Source organism: Sinohyriopsis cumingii, unplaced genomic scaffold, assembly GCF_028554795.1.
Source record: "Sinohyriopsis cumingii isolate HCF-2022 unplaced genomic scaffold, ASM2855479v2 utg002725l, whole genome shotgun sequence".
Taxonomy (NCBI): domain Eukaryota; kingdom Metazoa; phylum Mollusca; class Bivalvia; order Unionida; family Unionidae; genus Sinohyriopsis; species Sinohyriopsis cumingii.
This window is the reverse complement of record NW_028316283.1, coordinates 113,301-133,221: the sequence shown is the minus strand read 5'-3', so window position 1 is coordinate 133,221 and position 19,921 is coordinate 113,301.

Below are 19,921 nucleotides of genomic sequence, written 5' to 3'. Positions count from 1 at the left end.
CATTTAATCCAATTGAGTATAGTGAGTTTGTTACACGTTTAGCTTTATCGTACGATAGACTATACGATCATTAGTTTTCATTGATTGTGAAAAGGTAACTCCTGCATATTTCACTTTTTTTGCTCCAGGAATATTCTGCGATCCCAGAGTAATTCCATTTGATGAGTACACTTCATTTTTTTTGCTAAATATCATCCAATTACTCTTGTTAGAGTTATATTTCAATTTCCACTTCTGTGCATACTGATAAGCTGTATTCACGAGTATTTGCAATCCATTCAGCTTAGAGCTTAGTAGAGTAGTGTCGTCTGCCAAAAGCATCCCAGGTATGTTCATCTGATTCACTGTTATCCCGCAATTAGTCATTACTAGTTCATTCAATAGGTCATTTATGTACACGAGAAATAAAAAAGCCGACATTACACGCCCTTGACCAACGCCTCTCCGTAATGGAAATGTGTTCGATATACATCCTCTACACGCTACACAGGCACTTGACTGTGTGTAGGAATGGGCGATTATTCTCCATATTTTTGCATTAATTCCTAATATTTTTAGGTTTCTTGTAGTCGTCCACAATGCCACAGTCTATCGAATGCCTTTTCGTTATCCAGAAAAACAGCATATACATTAGAGTTATGATTATTAAAGTACATCAAACATTCTTGAAGAGTAAATGCAGCGGAGATAGCTCCAGCCTCGTTATGAAATCCAATTTGATAAGGATGTGGAAAGCTTATTTTGTCTAAATACTTTTGAATTCTGGTCATCAATATTTTTTCAAACAATTTTCCCAGACAAGATGTCAATGTTATACCACGATAATTCACCGGATCCTTTTTATCTTTACCATTTTGTTTGTATATCGGTATAATCATCCCACATCTATATACATTAGGTAAATACTCATACTGGATCATGTAATTAAAAAGGGCAGTTAAATGTCTGATTAAATATTTTCCATCATACTTTAAGTGCTCATTCGATACGCAATCAATGCCTGGTGATTTTTTTGTTTTTAGAGACTTGATATGCTGCAACACTTCTTCCTCTGTAATATTATTACATTTTATGTTATCAGTCTCTAGTTTGCTTTCTTCGTACATATTCTTCATTTTGACACAATCATTATGTTCCTCATCTGTTGTACCACTTAATTCAGAAAAATATAGTTTCCATAGATTGACACATTCATCCAAAGTATTAGATTCTACTCCTCGAAATGCAATATTACCAATGTCCGATTTATCTTTTCTATTTTCCCGTATGACTGCATAGAATTCGTCTATTCCCATTTTTGCACTCTTTTCTATCTCTTCAAATATGCACTCTTTATATACCTTTTTCTCTAGCCTATGTTTCTTTCTAAACTTTCTTTTCACGTCCTTGTATCTTCTTTTGATGTTACACTCTGTGCTTCTATTTTTTCCTGCTTTGATCCATTCTCCGCGCGCTTTTCTCATATTCTGATGTAATTTTTCAAGCCCACTTTTCTTCCAATATGGTTTCAAGTGCGATTTAAATTCGGACTTTGGAATATATCGGTCTGATGCAGTTATTATACTCTTAGTTATCAATTCATTATATTTCTCTATATCTTCTACCTTTTTACACTCATAGGTGAAATTCAAGAATGCACTAACATCAGATTTATACATGCTCATTTCTAATGGATTTGCCAAGTTCCATTTCATTCTTGGAGATACACGTCTTTTTATTTTCCTTCAATATATCTTTTGCAAGTGCCGCTGTAATAGGTAGGTGATCCGATATTGAGAAATCAATTTTGTCGTTTACTATGTGTCTTTTTACAGCACCTCTAATTATTTCAGGTATTAATATATAATCAAGTGTGGACGTTCGTGACATGTCTTTTGATGTATAAGTGATGTAATGTTCACGTGGTTTTATCACCAACGTAGCAACTATGTTTCTCTGTTCTATTCTTTTTTTGAGAGCAAGATCTCTTCTTAAAAATCTGACATACACATGACCGAATTATGAACTATATGCGTAGCAAATGTTACACTCTAATAGGTTTGGAAGAAACATGTATCTCATGTTCGTCTCTACAATATTCTGTAGAAGCCTCCCTAGCTCTTATCAAAAAGATCCAAAAGTATACTACTACAATCCAACACAGTGTTGTATAAGTTTCCATCAAATAATGTTTTAAATGCTTAAATACGACATTACATCAATTTCAGAAAATAAAAACTGTTGAATGCCTACGTGTAACACCTTGTCACATGAACTGTTTCAAACGAATACACCTATACACAAACCTATGCTAAGGCATGAAAACAAAACTTGGGTAAATACTTGTCATGGTTAGAAATGGTTCAAGACCCTTAGGCCTTTCTATAGCATTCTCCCTCAGTTATTTGTGCTAGAAGTATTGTATATATCTATCACAAATGTTATCCATGGCTCCAAACGACACGCCATTATATATATCCAAGGTCCTGCACATGGCTTGGAATCGAATCGTAAACAAAAATCATACTCAACTAATCTTATACCAACAACCATCAGTTCCTTGTCCTCGTACCAGTTATATTTGTATTATCGGAAGGAACTTATATATATATATATATATATATATATATATATATATATATATATATATATATATATATATATATATATATATATATAGTTATTTATATTTAATTTGCTTTGTTTGTTAGTTGTTTTATTTTAATTTTATTTCATTATATGCTGTTGTAATGTAACATTGTATGTTGGACATCACCTTGTCCAAAACTGAGTAAATTTCTGCTTGTCCCAAATTGACTTTTTTCATTTTATTAATTGTAAACAACTAATATATAATTCAATCATTCTCTATATGTATGGGTTTAAAACTAGTATTATTATTTATAGAAGAAGTAAATATGTTTATTTGGGTAAAAGTTTTGGGATTTCCTGAGTGAATTATGCATAATCCAGGCTACTGTTTTGTAAACATCAGGATCATTCTAGAAGGTTATTTTCCATTAGGTAATTTTTTTTAAAATAGAAAATGCTAATTGTGACCTGAGGTCAAGTAGAGAACTATGTTTAGTGTAACTGAGAGGATTTTATCAGTTGATTTAAGATCTAGCACCTTCAAATTGGATATTATTTTTGTGTCAAGTTGGGTTTTGAATTTTATTTCTTCAAATTATTGAATTCAAGTGATTACTGTCCCTGGAAATACAAAAGTGCTCTGATAAAATTATTGGATAAAGGCATTCACTAGAATTTATACTGAATTAAAACATGGAATTGTATTACTGTGATTCAACAAAAAGACTGTTGACACATCAACACTGTAGGGGTTATAACAGACACTTCATCGCCTTTAGTTTTGGGATTTTTTCCTGACTTCTACTGAATTTTATTCAGGACTTTAAATTACTAGGACTTGTGTCTGTAATTCTTGAATTATTTTGGGATTTAATTCGCAATACCGTAAATTCTTTTTTCTCATTTTCACTTTATATTCTAATGAAATAATGATTTGTGAAATTTTACAAAGCTTGTTGTCTTTCACTCTTTAAGCGCATAGATTCGTGTGTGTGTGTGTGTGTGTGTGTGTGTGTGTGTGTGTGTTAAATGTTTTTCCGTTGTTAGAAATGATGTGCCAACGTTAGACCTGTTATAAAGCAGACTACCTTAGGTCTTTGACCTCTACCTTTACTCTGTAATCTGCGAATAAACATGTGTATGTATCAATTCACATCGTATGTCTTCGTCGCTGAGTAAGACTCTTAGGAAAGCCTTATACATATTGTATAACATCCTACCTTCGGTCCTTGTCAGTGTCATGTACTCATTGAATGAGCACCTATTTATTTATATCCAGTGGAATTCTCAGCATCACTGACAAAAATCAGGAAGATAGAAGCTGGTGTCCCGCATACGAATCCTATCATCAATGTCGTATACACAGTAGCTTCAGCATCGACGACATGGTCACAACAAAATAGCTCTATTAAACATACCGCTGAGGTTATCGGCGTGTACAGGCACTCCGTGTTCAGGTCTTGAGAACTTTACGACGTATCCATGGCGTAATTCCACCGACAGCTTATCTGGAACCGTGTCGGTGACGTTAAATTAGCCCACCGAGGAAATATTTAAATTGGATCCCGAAGACAAAAACTTAACAGCAACTTATCTTGAATTTATTGCCAAAACGCCTCAATTAATTACTTATAGGATGCTTCACATAATGACCACTCAGAATGTTAACATTCCGAACGTCAACATCTCCACGAGCAATCATGCTACTAGTAGCCAAACCACTCAAACCACTAGTAGTCGAGCCACTAGTTGTTCGCCATAAAATAGCCTCCATTGTCGTTTGCAATTGTTTTGTCAGGATGCACTGGACCCATACCAACAATGGAATACTCACGATCTCATGGAATCAACAGGATTCTGTAAATTTCCTGAAACTCGTGAATGCGTAGAGATTCAAACAAGCGTGCTCATGGCAGGCATGGTTGCAAAGTATCACTGACACACACTCACGCATATAGAAAATATCGGCAACACATTACAACCACTGATGCCGTCGTATACGCGTCATCAACCGTAGTAGCTGAAAGAATGACGATATTTGGCACATTATCGGCAACCTATGTATTATCGCCAGTAATAGGAATCGGTATTGCCGTGATTGCTTCCGCTGCTGGGATCCTCAACATTATAGCAATGAAAATATCATCGTGTGCCGCCGGTAAGTTACACAAATATGCGGCATGCTTGCCCAAGAGTGACTATATTTGCGAGCAGGGCGCTAGCGCCCCGAATGATGGCGTTCGGAGTGGTAGCATTTGGAGTGTTACCACTCCATTAGGAATGAATAATAAAAATGAACGATCAGCAAACACGGTTACATGAAAAGGTCGCCGCTAATATACCACCCGCAAGCACAACAATGAGATCAGCGACGTCAACGAAACCCGAGTTCGACGTTATCTTCCCCACCACCATTCCAGCCAAAGAAATCGCACTAGCACAATTGAGTGTTTATAACAGATGGCCAAATATACGATTAATGTCGTCTGGGGGCTTCACTGGTATTCGCGTACAAGAATCGCGACGACGGAACGCCCGACTAGACAGTGGTCGGTCTGCCGACTAGGAGTTATCAAGTTGTACAAATCAACGATGAATTTGACGCCGAATTAAATCAATCACTGGCGCGTAAACTTCCCCAATTGCTATAACGGTACACGAGCCGATGCTGTCAGCGGCCATATAAATATCAATGCCGTAGTCGGCAACCCACGAAAACTCTTTTCCGAGTACGTAATTGAATACCGCGATAAGCATATGCGCTGTCAGATCATCGCGACAATACAACATCTGAACGAAGTGCGATATAACTTTGAGCTATTTAAAGATTATACCACAGACATAGCGACGAACGACGTAGAAATTTCCACGACAGGAATTGCCACGAGGAGTCGTTGATCCAATAGGCAGTCATCGACAAGTATTTTTGCTCGTGATGTCATTTATGTGATTAAATAATTATAATCTAATTAAAAAGATATTTTGCCTTAATTATATAATGGAGTATTCTCAAGAGTATTATTGATTAAACCTTGGGGCGGTAACGCCCCTGGAAAGTTTGATCTTGACAGACTCACATACGAAAAGGGGCAGAAAATCGCCAGAAATCTGTCCCATGCCAATGTACAATTACACAATCGTATTAGTAACGCCAAGCGCGAGTTTAACATCGATGGGGCAGCTCATGTTTGGTCAACGTTCAGAATCTGCACCATCGCCAGCGATGTCAACGTTATCACTGTTGATGCTACAGTGAACAACCAACGGGCAGTGGCGATTATTAGTTACCTTAGATTGACTAGTGGATCTAAGCAGAGATACTTCTTCAGAGCAGAACTGTCCGTTGCCGTTGCCAGCGAAGACATCGCTAGCGATGGTGATGTAACTGACGACGACGCTAATATAACTTGGATTATCCGCGATTTACGTGATCCTGAACAGGAATCAGTGCTCAGTCATAGTGTTGCCGTGTCATATAGAAATTCCTAACCAGGGATGCTGACTGACATAGACATACCATATTACGAGGGGGCATATCCCGTGACTGCAGTAATTTACACAATTTATCCGCTGTATAACCCCTCGATTGATGCTCTTCGACCAATTCGTGGATCTAGTGCTCCGACCACTTGTGGTCCGACTGTTGTTTTAATCTGTGTAGCCAAGAGAATCACCGAACACTTTATGAACGCATTACGAGGAAAGGGCCTTACAGATCTGCGACGCGCGAAAACAGCCGAGTGGGATGAAGGCGTTAGAAAACGTGGAGCCACAATAAGCGATATCTCTGAGCTGGAAAAGAAGCTGAAATTTCCGATAGAGGTGCGAACATTAACCAACGAGATCTTGCACGAGGCGAAGTAGCAATCGAGGGGCTCTCCAATAGTAATCGTTGATCACAACGCACACATGGACGCGGAGTATAACAATATTTTCATTAGAACAACAGGTTTCGTGTTACACCAGTAACATCGTTGAATGGATGGCGTATATCAAGGAGCGCGACCCTGTGTCGGTATGGCTGTTTGGGAGCGATGAACAGTTGGATCGTGAAAGGTCAAATTGCGAGCAATCAGACTGTGAACAGTCCTAATATGGATTTGACCAGTTTGTGACACCATCCGGTACACTCTATCGTCCGCAAGATCTTCATAAACAAATGACTAAGGTTGAGTTGAAATACAACAATGACAGGAATGCCATAAGACAGTTACTAAGCAATTATTTTATTACACCATCGGTGGTTGCCCATTTTCCTGAAGAGAAGAATTCCAGTACCAGTACTCGGCAGCACTTGGGTTGCAACATGTCAACGCAGTCATCGTGACGTTCTGATCACGCTTTCTGATGTAAGGATGGATTTCGAAAATGCTTGCCTCCCTGCGTTATGCCTGTAGTATAGCACACTACCATATGTCCTTGGCGTCCACCGATACCCAGTGAATGAGGATATATTTCTATGAATAATTATCCTTGGTCCCTTTACATGACTTAGATTCGTACACAAAAATAATGCTTATTCTATAGCAACTTCCCCCAGGTCAAGGACCTCTAAATATCCTGATTCTATCGAAAAAAGCTTTGTATATATCCATCATATATACTTTCCATGGTTCGAAATGCTGCGACAACGTAAGACCTGCCTTAGCTCCCTATCCTCTATCCGTACTGAATTTATTATCATATACTTATCTTGATATTTATCCTAGATCCCTGTACAAGACTTGGACGCTTTAAAAAGCGTTTTATCTATAACATAGCATCCTATCTTTAGTGCTTGTCCTCTGTTTTTGTACTCAATGAATAGTCATATGTTTCTATTAATGATTAATCTAGGTCCCCAGACATGACATGTACTCATACACAATTATTTCGCCCGTTCTATGCTAACCTCTAACAGGGCCGTGTCCTCTAAAGATATTGATAAAATCGTAAAGAAGTTATGTATGGTAAATGCTTTTCATGTTGCGATATGATGCGCCAACGGTAGGTCAATTATAAAACAGCCAACGTTAGGTGAATTATAAAACAGCCAACGGTAGATCAATTATAAAACAGCCAACGTTAGGTGAATTATAAAACAGCTAACGTTAGGTCAATTATAAAGCAGCTAACGTTATGTCAATTATAAAACAGCTAACGTTAGGTCAATTATAAAACAGCTAACGTTAGGTCAATTATAAAGCAGCTAACGTTAGGTCAATTATAAAACAGCTAATGTTAGGTCAATTATAAAGCAGCTAACGTTATGTCAATTATAAAACAGCTAACGTTAGGTCAATTATAAAACAGCCAACGTTAGGCCAATTATAAAACAGCCAACGTAAGGTCAATTATAAAACAACTACCGTTAGGTCCTTGCCCTGTCTCATTACTGAATGAATAACCACATATTTGTAATGGATATACTATGTCCGTGTACATGATTTTGGCTCAGAAAAGCGTAAGGTTTATAGCATAGCATCCTACCTTAGGTCCTTGTCCTCTACAGTTATTCAATGAATAAGCATATTTTTACTGTAAAACATCACAGGTCCCAGTTCATGACTTGAAATAATACATAAAACATACGCATTGTCAATAGCAACATCCCTCAGGTCCTTGATCTGTAAATACACTGATGCAATATCAAAGAACTTATGTATGTATCTATGATAAACTCTTTCCGTGTTTCTAAATTATGCACCAACCTATGACTTGATCTAAATCAGCCTACCTGGTGTCCTTGTCCTCTACCTGTACTGGGTGAATAAGCATTCATTTCTATGAATACTTATCTTAGGTCCTGTATATGAGATGGACTCGTACACAAACACTATGCTTATTTTTTAACAAACTCCCTCAGGTTCTTGGCCTCTACGTACACGGATACGATCGCAAATAAGCTATGTTTAAAACCGTTATAAATGTTTCACATCGTATCAAATACTGCGTCCATGCTAGGCCTACCGTATGTCCATATCCTTGTATCGGTACTGAATGGATAATCATATATTTATATTAATACTTATTATAAGTCCCTGTACATTAGTTGGATTTATACTCAATCATTTTGCCTACTCTATAATGACATCCCTATGGTCCTTGTCCTCAAAATATACAGAAACAATTGCAAAACGTTATATATGTTTCTATCAACAATGCTCTTCATGGTTCGAAATGCTGCGCTAACGTTAGGTTCATTCTAAAGCAGCCTAACTCGGGTCCTTGCCCTCTCTCGATAAATTAACGAAGATATATATATATATATATATATATATATATATATATATATATATATATATATATATATATATATATATATATATATATATATTTATTTATTTATTTATATTTATCCTAGGTCCCAGTACATAACTTGGAAAAAGCTTTTGGCTGGTAGTCTAGGATCCTACCTTGGGTCCATGTCCTCTACCGCTTCGCAATGAATAAGCATAGGTTTCTTTAATAATTATCCTAGTCTCTATACATGACTTGAAATTACTCACTTAAGTTACGAGTTTATGCTGATACATTGGCAAAAAGTTATGTTTTTATCCATCATAAACGCTTTCCATGGTTCGAAATTATGGGCAAATTTTACGTCTATTCTTAATCATCCTTCCTTAAGTCCTTATACTGTAATGGTACTCAATGAATACGCACTTATTTGTATTAATACTTCTACTAGATCCATGCACATGACCTGGACTTGTACACAAATCTTATGATTATTATATATCAACTTGCTGCAGGTCCTTGTCTCTAGATATAAATAAGTTATGTATATAAGAATCAAAACTGTGTTTTCCATGATTAGACAGGATGCGCCAACCTTAATCGTGTTCCAAAGCGGCCAACCGTATGTACTTGTCTTTTATCTGTAGTGATGAATACGCATCTATATCGATTAATTCCTATCCTAGGTTTTTGTATCTGTCTGGGACTCTTAGAAAGCGTTAGGCCTCTAATTAAGTATCCTACATTAGGTCTTCTCCTCTGCCTTCACTCAGTGAAGAAGCACATATTAGTATTAACGATCATCCAAGGCCACTGTACATGACATGGACTTTTAGACAAACAGTATGCTTATTCTATAGTAACGTCATTGTCCTCTAGTTAGTGTAATCATATCGTAAAGACAGTATGCATATATGTATCATAAATGTTCTCCATGGTTAAAAATAATGTGCAAACCTTACGTCTATTCTAAAGCAGCCTACCTTAGGTCTTTTTCCTCGACCTGTACTCAGTGAATAACAATATGTTTGCATTAATAGTTATCCTATGTCCCTCTACATGTCTTGCACTCGTAGACAAACGTTATACTTAATCTATGGCAACCTTCCTCAGGTCTTTGTCCTCGAGTTATACCGATACTGTCGCAAACAACTTATGTCTATATTTATCATAATTATTTTCCATTATTCGAAATCGTGCGACAACATTATATTTATTTTAAAGCATCCTACCTTAGGTCCTTGTCCTCTAACTCTACCCGATGAATAAGCATTATATATTAAGTCATATCACAAGGTGTTTTTCTATGCCTATGACTCTTTGAAAAGAGTTAGCCGTACTTCGAAACGTGCCAATGTTAGGTCGTAGTTCTCTGTACATTACTTGGACTCGATGACCGAAAAAGATTATGCTTGTTCTTTGTCATTTTAAAAGCGAAATTAAAAAACGTGAATATCAACGGAATCGTATTCTTTTGTTTCTGTTTCGCATAAGAGGCCACAACATTCATACAGGCCGTGGCCTTGATGAATAAGTACATTATATTAATGTATTCTGCATGCTGTGTCAACTATATTTGTTAAATGGAAAAATTAATTCTGTGAAAATATTTTTTTAAAATTTTTAATCAGCAACATGAGAACATGTTTTTCCGAATTATACTTTATTGCGTAATTAAAACATCAGCTATCCTGTTAATGGCACTGGAAAAGTGCTTATTTATCAGTCTATTCAAGTTGTGTGCTCCCATTGTTGTCTCGATCATATAGGAATTGTGTTCAAATTTGAACAACTTAACTTTGATAGGATCCAATGAAATTCACAGACCCGAAGCACAGAAATATCTGCCAAGGTGTAGATAGGGTTATCAGAACTCTGTCTAGCGAAGATGATGAAAGTGGTGCTAAGTTGTACTGACTGGTGATTTTAGAATTTTGACATATAAAAATTATTGAACTGTTCTCGAGATTTGTCTTATCTTTTGATTAACAGAGAGTGAAACTCAACCATACGTATTTTAAACGACCAGATTTTCAAAGTACTTTAAACTAAAAAGGAAGTGAACGTGTATATCTATATATACGATGGTTACAATGTGACAGTTTGAACTCCAAGGTAATGAAGTACTGTACCGACTTTACTGGTGTGTGCGGTCGGTATTTGAATAAGCAGATTATCCTGTAGTTTTGTTTTTCTTATCATACTCACGGATCCATATCATATAGTTTATTCCATCTAATGTGCTAGGAAATGATACTATATTCCTTCATTGGAAACAACATGCGCTCATTTGATCTTGCATTGAATACAAAATAGTCTGAATTTCAGCATTGGCAAATTATCTCACTCATCTTCGGGGAGATACGTCAATTATAGACAAATTTCCTTGTTTGAAAAATAAAACGTCATATGTATAAAAATTTGACATTTTGGTCAACGTCTTTTGCTCTAAAGGTTCTCTCTCTCTCTCTCTCTCTCTCTCTCTCTCTCTCTATATATATATATATATATATATATATATATATATATATATATATATATATATATATATATATATATATATATATATATATATATATATATATATATATATGGCGTAGAGCTTGGCGCCAGGGGTTACTTCTGACGGTGGGAGAGATCATCAGGTCTCACTGGACAGCTACCGCCCGCCTCAAGCTGGGCAGCCCCCAGTCAGTAAGGTGCTGCCCGCCATGGCCTGCCTGCTTCACTGGGTGCGTGGAGCTTAGAGAACCATCTCGACAAGTGGGCCACAAAACTCTGCACCAGGAAAGACTAAAAGAAGAAATAAAAAGACTCCAACTCTTCGTTTTGCAACCTGGAACATCAGGACCATGTGTCCTGGATTGACCACTGACCTACAGCAGATCGACGATGCACGGAAGACTACCGTCATTGACAGAGAACTCTCCCGACTGAACATCGACATTGCCTGCCTCCAGGAGACCCGACTGGCTGACAGCGGCACCATCAGGGAAGCCAATTACACATTCTTTTGGCAGGGGAAGCCCTTGGATGAACCTAGGCAGCATGGTGTAGGCTTTGCTGTCAAGAACACGCTAATCGCCTTCATTGAACCTCCGTCATCAGGTACTGAGAGAATCCTTGCCCTCCGGCTGTCAACATCCTTAGGCCCGGTCAACATCTTAAGTGTGTACACCCCAACACTCTACTCCACCTACGAGGAGAAAGACAAGTTTTATGAGGCTCTGGATCAGGCAATATCCAGTATCCCCAACAATGAAAGCCTTTACTTACTAGGAGATTTCAATGCTAGAGTGGGAGCTGACCATGAGGCCTGGTCCACCTGTCTCGGCTTTTACGGAAGGGGCAAGATCAACGAGAATGGTCAGCGACTGCTGGAGATGTGCTGCTCCCACAGCCTATGTGTGACCAACACTTTCTTCAAATGCAAGGAGATCCACCAGGTGTCGTGGAGACACCCACGTTCACGCAACTGGCACCAGCTAGACCTCGTCATCACCAGGCGTGCAGAACTGGCCAGTGTCCTCCTTACCCGCAGCTACCACAGTGCCGATTGTGACACGGACCATTCCCTCGTGGCCAGCAAGGTGCGAATATTACCCAAGAAGCTGCACCACGCCAAGAAGAAGGGTCACCCACGTATCAACACCTGCTGTGCAAGCAACCCAGAGAAAACACAGCAGTTCATCAGCAAACTGAAGGAAGCCCTCACCAAAGTGACACCTGATGACACCACTGATTCCAAGTGGTCCCATATCCGTGACTCTGTGTACAATTCAGCCATCACAGCTTACGGGAAGAGGGAGCGAAAGAATGTCGACTGGTATGAGGCAAACTGGGAGGAGATGGAGCCCGTGACTGAGGCAAAGAGGAAAGCCCTCCTGGCATACAAGGCTGCACCTAGCCCCAGAACACTACAAGCCCTAAGGATTGCAAGGAATAACGCCCAGAAGACCGCCCGCCGCTGTGCCAACACCTACTGGCTGAACCTTTGCAACAGTATACAGACAGCTGCTGACACCGGGGATACAAGAGGAATGTATGAGGGTATCAAAAAGGCGACAGGCCCCCCCAGCTACAAGACCGCCCCCCTCAAGTCCAAGACGGGCGAAGTCATCACAGACCAGGGGAAACAACTGCAGCGATGGGTTGAGCACTATCTCGAGCTATATGCAACCCAAAACAATGTCACTGGAACTGCCCTGGACGCCATTCCAGACCTGCCTGTCATGGAGGAGCTAGACACACAGCCCACCCTGGAAGAACTCGGAAAAGCCATCGATTGCCTTGCCTGTGGGAAGGCTCCTGGAACGACGGCATTCCGCCTGAAGTCCTCAAGAGCGGAAAACCAGCACTGCTCCAGCCCCTACATACACTCCTCTGCCTTTGCTGGGAACAGGGATACATCCCACAGGACATGCGTGACGCCAACATCGTCACTTTGTACAAAAACAAAGGAGACCGTAGCGACTGCAACAACTATCGGGGCATCTCCCTCCTCAGCATCGTCGGAAAGGCCTTTGCCCGTGTTGCCTTGGCGCGCGTGCAGATCCTAGCCTCCCGCGTCTACCCAGAGTCCCAGTGTGGATTTCGAGCCGGCAGGTCAACTGTAGACATGATCTTCTCACTACGTCAGCTGCAGGAGAAGTGTCGCGAGCAGCGGATGCCCCTCTACATTGCTTTCATAGACCTGACGAAGGCGTTTGATATGGTTAGTCGGAGTGGACTCTTCAGACTCCTGCAGAAGATCGGCTGCCCCCCCCCCCCCCCCCACGTCTGCTTGCTGTCATTATGTCATTCCACGAGAACATGCACAGCACAGTGTGCTTCAATGGCGCAACATCTGAAGCATTCCCAGTCATTAGCGGAGTCAAACAAGGCTGTGTCCTTGCACCGACGCTCTTTGCCATCTTCTTCTCCATGCTTCTCCAGTACGCATTCAAGGACTGCAGCGAGGGAGTGTACATCCATACCAGGGCTGACGGCAAGCTGTTCAACATCGCCCGTCTCCGTGCTAAGACTAAAGTCACAGAGGTACTCATCCGTGAATTGCTCTTTGCCGACGATGCAGCCTTGACATCACACACGGAAGGTGGACTCCAGCAGCTGGTATGCTGCCTCTCCCATGCATGTAAGGAATTTGGACTGACCATCAGTTTGAAGAAAACGAATGTCATGGCACGGGACACAGACTCCCCTCCCTCTGTCTCCATCGATGGGTACAATTTGGAAGTTGTCGAGAACTTCACATACCTCGGGTCTAACATCTCCAGCTCACTCTCCATTGATTCTGAGGTGGGCGGCAGGATTGCCAAGGCAGCAGCAGTGATGGCCAGACTTAACCAGAGGGTCTGGAACAACCCCAACCTCACAGAGAAGACCAAACTGCGTGTCTACCAAGCGTGCGTGCTCAGCTCACTTCTCTACAGCAGCGAAACATGGGCCACCTATGCAGGACACGAGAGGAAACTCAACAGCTTCCATCTGAGATGTCTGCGGCGCATTCTGCACATCCAGTGGCAGGACAAAGTACCCAACACAGAGGTTCTAGAACGCGCCAGCATGAACAGCATGTTCTTCATACTCAGCGAGAGGCGCCTTCGCTGGCTCGGCCATGTCAAGAGAATGGACCCAGGTCGCATTCCCAAGGACCTTTTATATGGGGAGTTAGCAGAAGGTGCACGACCAACTGGACGACCACATCTGCGCTACAAAGATGTTTGCAAGAAGGATATGAAGACAGCAAACATCAATGTCAACGACTGGGAGAGCTGTGCAAACAACCGTTCCAGCTGGCGTCTAGCTGTCAGGCAGGGAGTTCAAAACGCAGAGGAACAGAGAAGAATAAAGCAAGCTGAAAAGAGAGCTAAAAAGAAGGATAAGCAAAAGCGTACTTTGGAGCTATGCCATCGTCTCTCGTAGACGGACGGATGCCAAGAAGATATATATATATATATATATATATATATATATATATATATATATATATATATATATATATATATATATATATATATATATATATATATATATATATATATATATATTTATATATATGGGTCAGAAATTTCTCTAACTTTAGCATAGGCATCGTCTAACGTTTCAAAATTAAACCTCCTAACAAGATTTGGCATGTAATTCTTTTTCGATGCCATGAACACTGAGATGTATTGTTTAAACCGTCACCAAATTAAAGTACACATTAATATAAATCCTTACCTACCATGGCAAATACGAGTTGAGCATAAATTTAGTCCGTTCTTTTGTGACATAATTCTGCCGTTTCTGTATTTTTAACTTCAGAAGAGAGATTTAGAAAAGTGAAACTTGTTACAAGCTTAAAATGACCTAATGCATACCTTACCTACCACCAATTATTAAAGACAGAACAATTATTTTCGAAATCCAGGAATTTCAGGATCTATTATACATTGCATTTTGGACAAGAGAGAGAGAGAGAGAGAGAGAGATTGCGGACAGGGTGTTTATGAAAAAAAGGCGTTGTCAATCTGGAGCTTTTAAGTTAAAAAATAAATATCAGCATATAAATATCATCAATTCTGGACCGCTTAGCAAACTATTAAGATAACACTATTAAGTCAAATTACAGTAGGAGCTTAATTAATTCACTAACAGAGCTGGTAATATCAATTCACACTAAATTACTGACCAGTCAGTCTTGGTGGTGTTTTGAAGTCATATAAAAATCACTAGACCAGTCACTTTTAATGATGTGTGTCCATAATAGACATGCTTTCGTTATAGAAAACTGTCCATAATACAAACGTGTCCGGAATAAACATATTTCCACCATAGACAGGCAATGATTTCACTTACTAGTATGTGTGTGTCTGATTTGGAATTTTAATGTAGCTTTAACATTTTTTCAGTCATATCGATACGTTGTCTGCAGTGTGGCAGTTTATTGTGATGTCTAACATTGAGGCAACATGCCGCAGACTTTTAGGCATCATGTCCCACCCAGTCACATTATCCTGACACCAGGCCGACCAGTCCTAACACTAACCTCCTAATGCTGAGCGCCAAGCGAGGCAGTTGCAAGTACCTTTTTTAATAAGTCTTTAGTATGACTCGGCCTGAGTTTGAAACCGCGACCTCCTGCAAGAAAAAGCGACAAATCATGTCCCAGTCATTATTCTGGTGTTTCCAGAAATTCAAAGATGGCTGCCAGCAGAGATCATTAAAATGAAAGCGTAAATAGAACATTCACATATTGTCAGTTTTAAAAAAATCAAAATGAATATGTCAATCATTCCCTCGTCAATACACAGAAAGATAGAGGAGAAAATTTACAATGTGTTCCAATACACCTTTTAACAAGAAAATAATTGAAACCTCTGAATTTTGCTAATTATACAGAATGATAAAAAAGAACAACTTGGAGGTGTCAATAAGTACGGATTTTATGATGGCAACTATCAAGATTTGTGTGCAATCTTCAAGGACATTTAAGCATCCATGGAAAAGATCATTAATAGAAAACGCTGTGCCAATTACTATGGCAGATATTATAATATATTATTTAAATGTGCACGGAATAGTTCAAATAGATCTTGCTCGTTATATTTTAATACATGTTCGTTTCTGAAATTTTTTTTGCAATATATGCGACGTTTAATGTTTGCGCACAACGTCTCTGCAGTGTGTTGTAAATCATGTTCAATTCTACTGATGAAAGCATTTCGTTCTTGGACAGTTTTATGTGTGTATGATGTTGCCATGATGCCATCACTTGCATTTCCATGCAATCATCCGTAGGTAACATTAATTGCCTCATGCAACCTATCCAGCAATGACATTTAAAGAATCCAATTGTTATCCTTAACTGGTCCAAATTGCCGGGTTTCTTTCTACAGATAATCTTCGAGTAAGCTTCAAATTCCTAAATTCCTAATTGTTACCAAAATAAAATCGATTTTCATTTAATCTTGCGATTAGATTAATCATGAAACCATTTCTGTATAAATTCTATTTATTCATACGTATTAATTATTTTCTAGTTTGAAAGCGTATTAAAGTTGCGCGAATACATCCTTAAATAGCATTAGTCCGGCTGCGCTAGCGGTTTATCTTACTTTATATTTCACGATTTGTTGGTGAGTCATTCTTCTTCTTCTTGTTAGATGCATTTAACGGCACTTTCAGCATATTTTTGGCTATGTAATGCAAATGAAATTGCATCTAAATGATTTTCCAAATGATATGCCGAGATAGCCCACCTGGTTGGAATGGGCGGCTACGACCTTTGGACTACGAATCCGACGCACTACCAACTAAACCATTAATTAGAACAAAATCAGCTTCATACAATAATTAGGCAAAACACAAAATGTAGCAGTAATTAATGGTGTCAATGTAACAATGCAGCGACATGGCGAACAACCTAGGCTTTGATGGGCAATGGAAATGGAAACCAACAGAACATTCATAATGAACAAAGTTACATTACTTTTTCACTTAAACCAAGGTCTTCCTCATCAGATGACGATGAACACGCACACACACACACACACGCACACACACACACACACACACACACACACACATCAACACACACACACACACACATCAACACACACACACACACACGCGCAGAACAAAAACAATTTATCTTTCTGCACCGTGAAGCTAAACTATCCAGAAAAAATGGAGAGGTCAAAAGTTATATAAAGAAAAAAAGAGAAATATCAGAAGAAATAAATGACCGACTTGAAGTAAGCAACTATCTATGAATAAGGCAAACAAATTTGGATGCAAGCTATCACCATTAGACTGACTGACGCGAGTTGTTGCCGCGCAATCGTCAGGAGATTTGGGTTTCATTTGTAACGCTTCATTATTTTTCGCTTACAGCCTTACATTCTGGAGATCTCATTTCCACAACAAGAAACAAAATAATATTAAAAAAACACACAACTCTCTTATAGTACTTATGGAACAAAATGTGCTTTTTAAATTATTTTACTGGTTGTAAAGGGATTTTTAGGATCCTTTTTTTCTATATAATGCTGGAGAATTAGGAAGAACAAAACGGATAGTGTAATAATGCTTATTTCGCTACGAAACGTCTTTGCATTTTTAGAACCTAAATTTAATTCGGCAGTATATAGTTAGGATTGTGCTGATAACACGTTACCGTTTACATAGATGTACAAGGATCTACCAACCTACCTAACAATCTACCGCCTATCTACCTGCCTGCCAGCCCTCATAACTACTTACCTACCTACCCACCTACCTACCTAAATACCTACCGACCTAAATACCTTCTTACCTACCTACCTACATATATACATACATACATACATACATACATGCATGCAAGCATGCCTACCTACCTACCTAGCCTACCTGCCTGTCTGCCTACCCACCCACCTACCTACCTACCTACCTACATACCTACCTACCTACCTACATGCATGCATACATACATACATACATACATACATACATACATACATACATACATACATACATACATACATACATACATTACGAAATGCGGGGTACTTTGTATTAATTGATACTTTAACATTTCTGTAGCTCATTATGGATTGAAATTATCGGTCATCAAGTTCAATTACGAAAACTGAATATGAAAATTGCTGTAATCTTTACATAATTAGTATCAAATGCCATTTAGTCATAACATTTCTGTTAATCCTGTGTTTAAAGTGCATTTCACTCCTTCACTGCATTAGAACAGTTTGTATCAGAATAAAGCAATACTATAGTATTTCTGTATACAATGAAACGTCTAGAAGATGAAAACAATTATCTATGTTGAGCCACCACTCCACCCCTTCTCCCCATACATAACCATAGTTGGATCAACTATCACAAAACTCCAAAACTATATAATCTTTGCCAAATCTACAAATACCCAAAATATGGCGATTCTCAAAATCATTGTGAAGGCAGAAAGTTGCTTTTACTCCATGCCATTATGATTGTAAAATATACGTGTGTTTTGGTACACGAATTATGAACAGTTTATCAATCGGTTGTTATGTATATTTGCTTTGTGACTGAACTAAAGCGGTATTTCGGGATTATTGTGAATTCATTCAAAAACTTTCTGGATTATAGTGTTGTGATACATCAATATTGTTGCCACATCGGCATATTCTAGGCTATTGGTACGTCAGCACATTCAAGAACTGTTGTTGTTTTTGTTATCGGATTTAATGCCATTTTTCAGCACAAGATAGGTTATACATGGTGGCCAGTATTAATGGTGGAGGAAGAAGACGGGCAAAACCCCTGATAGAACCACCGACCCATTTCAAGAACTATATTTCATTAGGGACTCAATTACTTTTGACTCGTCAAAAAACAGTTAAAATTAGCTGGGATTTAATTCACAATGCTGTAGGTTCCTTTTAAGGTTTTACTTTGTATTCTACGGAAATAAATTATTTGTTGAATTTTACAAAACTTGTTGATATCGCCTTGTTCTGATTAAATTTTAGATTCGTAACACAGTGTCTTTTCTTTTGTACCCCTTTCTGAACAAATGGAATGTAGTTTTGGCATTATTGTCTCTTAATTAGTAGATTTACTTTTAATTTTGTTTCTTATTATAAGATATGCTTTTCAACCAGATGTATCTGAGTGGCGAGACATTTGTATACGAGCACCACACGACTGAGCGTAATGTGTTATGATGTTCCTCCGTCTGTTAGCAGTTTTGTTTCTACACATTACCTTTGTCCACCATCTACAGGTAACAAATGTTGTGGATGTCTCGTCCTTTGTATAAGTAAGAAATCTTTAGATTTCATGCACAAGAGGTTAAAACTCAAGATCACTGTGACTGAAAGAAGAAAAATGTTTTCTGCTTATTACCTTGCATTATCTGTGACTGATGATTCTCACTTTGTGGATGGCTTGAACTTTCTACAAAGAAGAATGCTATTGGTGTCAAATGGTCAAAGTTCATGGTTACCGTGACTGAATTATAAAAATGGTTTCGCATAATATTTTTTAACCATGACATGCCTTAACCAAACTTTGTAGTGGCTTGCACTTGGGTTAAGGAAGAAGAAATTTGATATTGGGGTCCAACGTCCAAGGGTCAAGGGTACTGAATGAATGAAGAAAAATG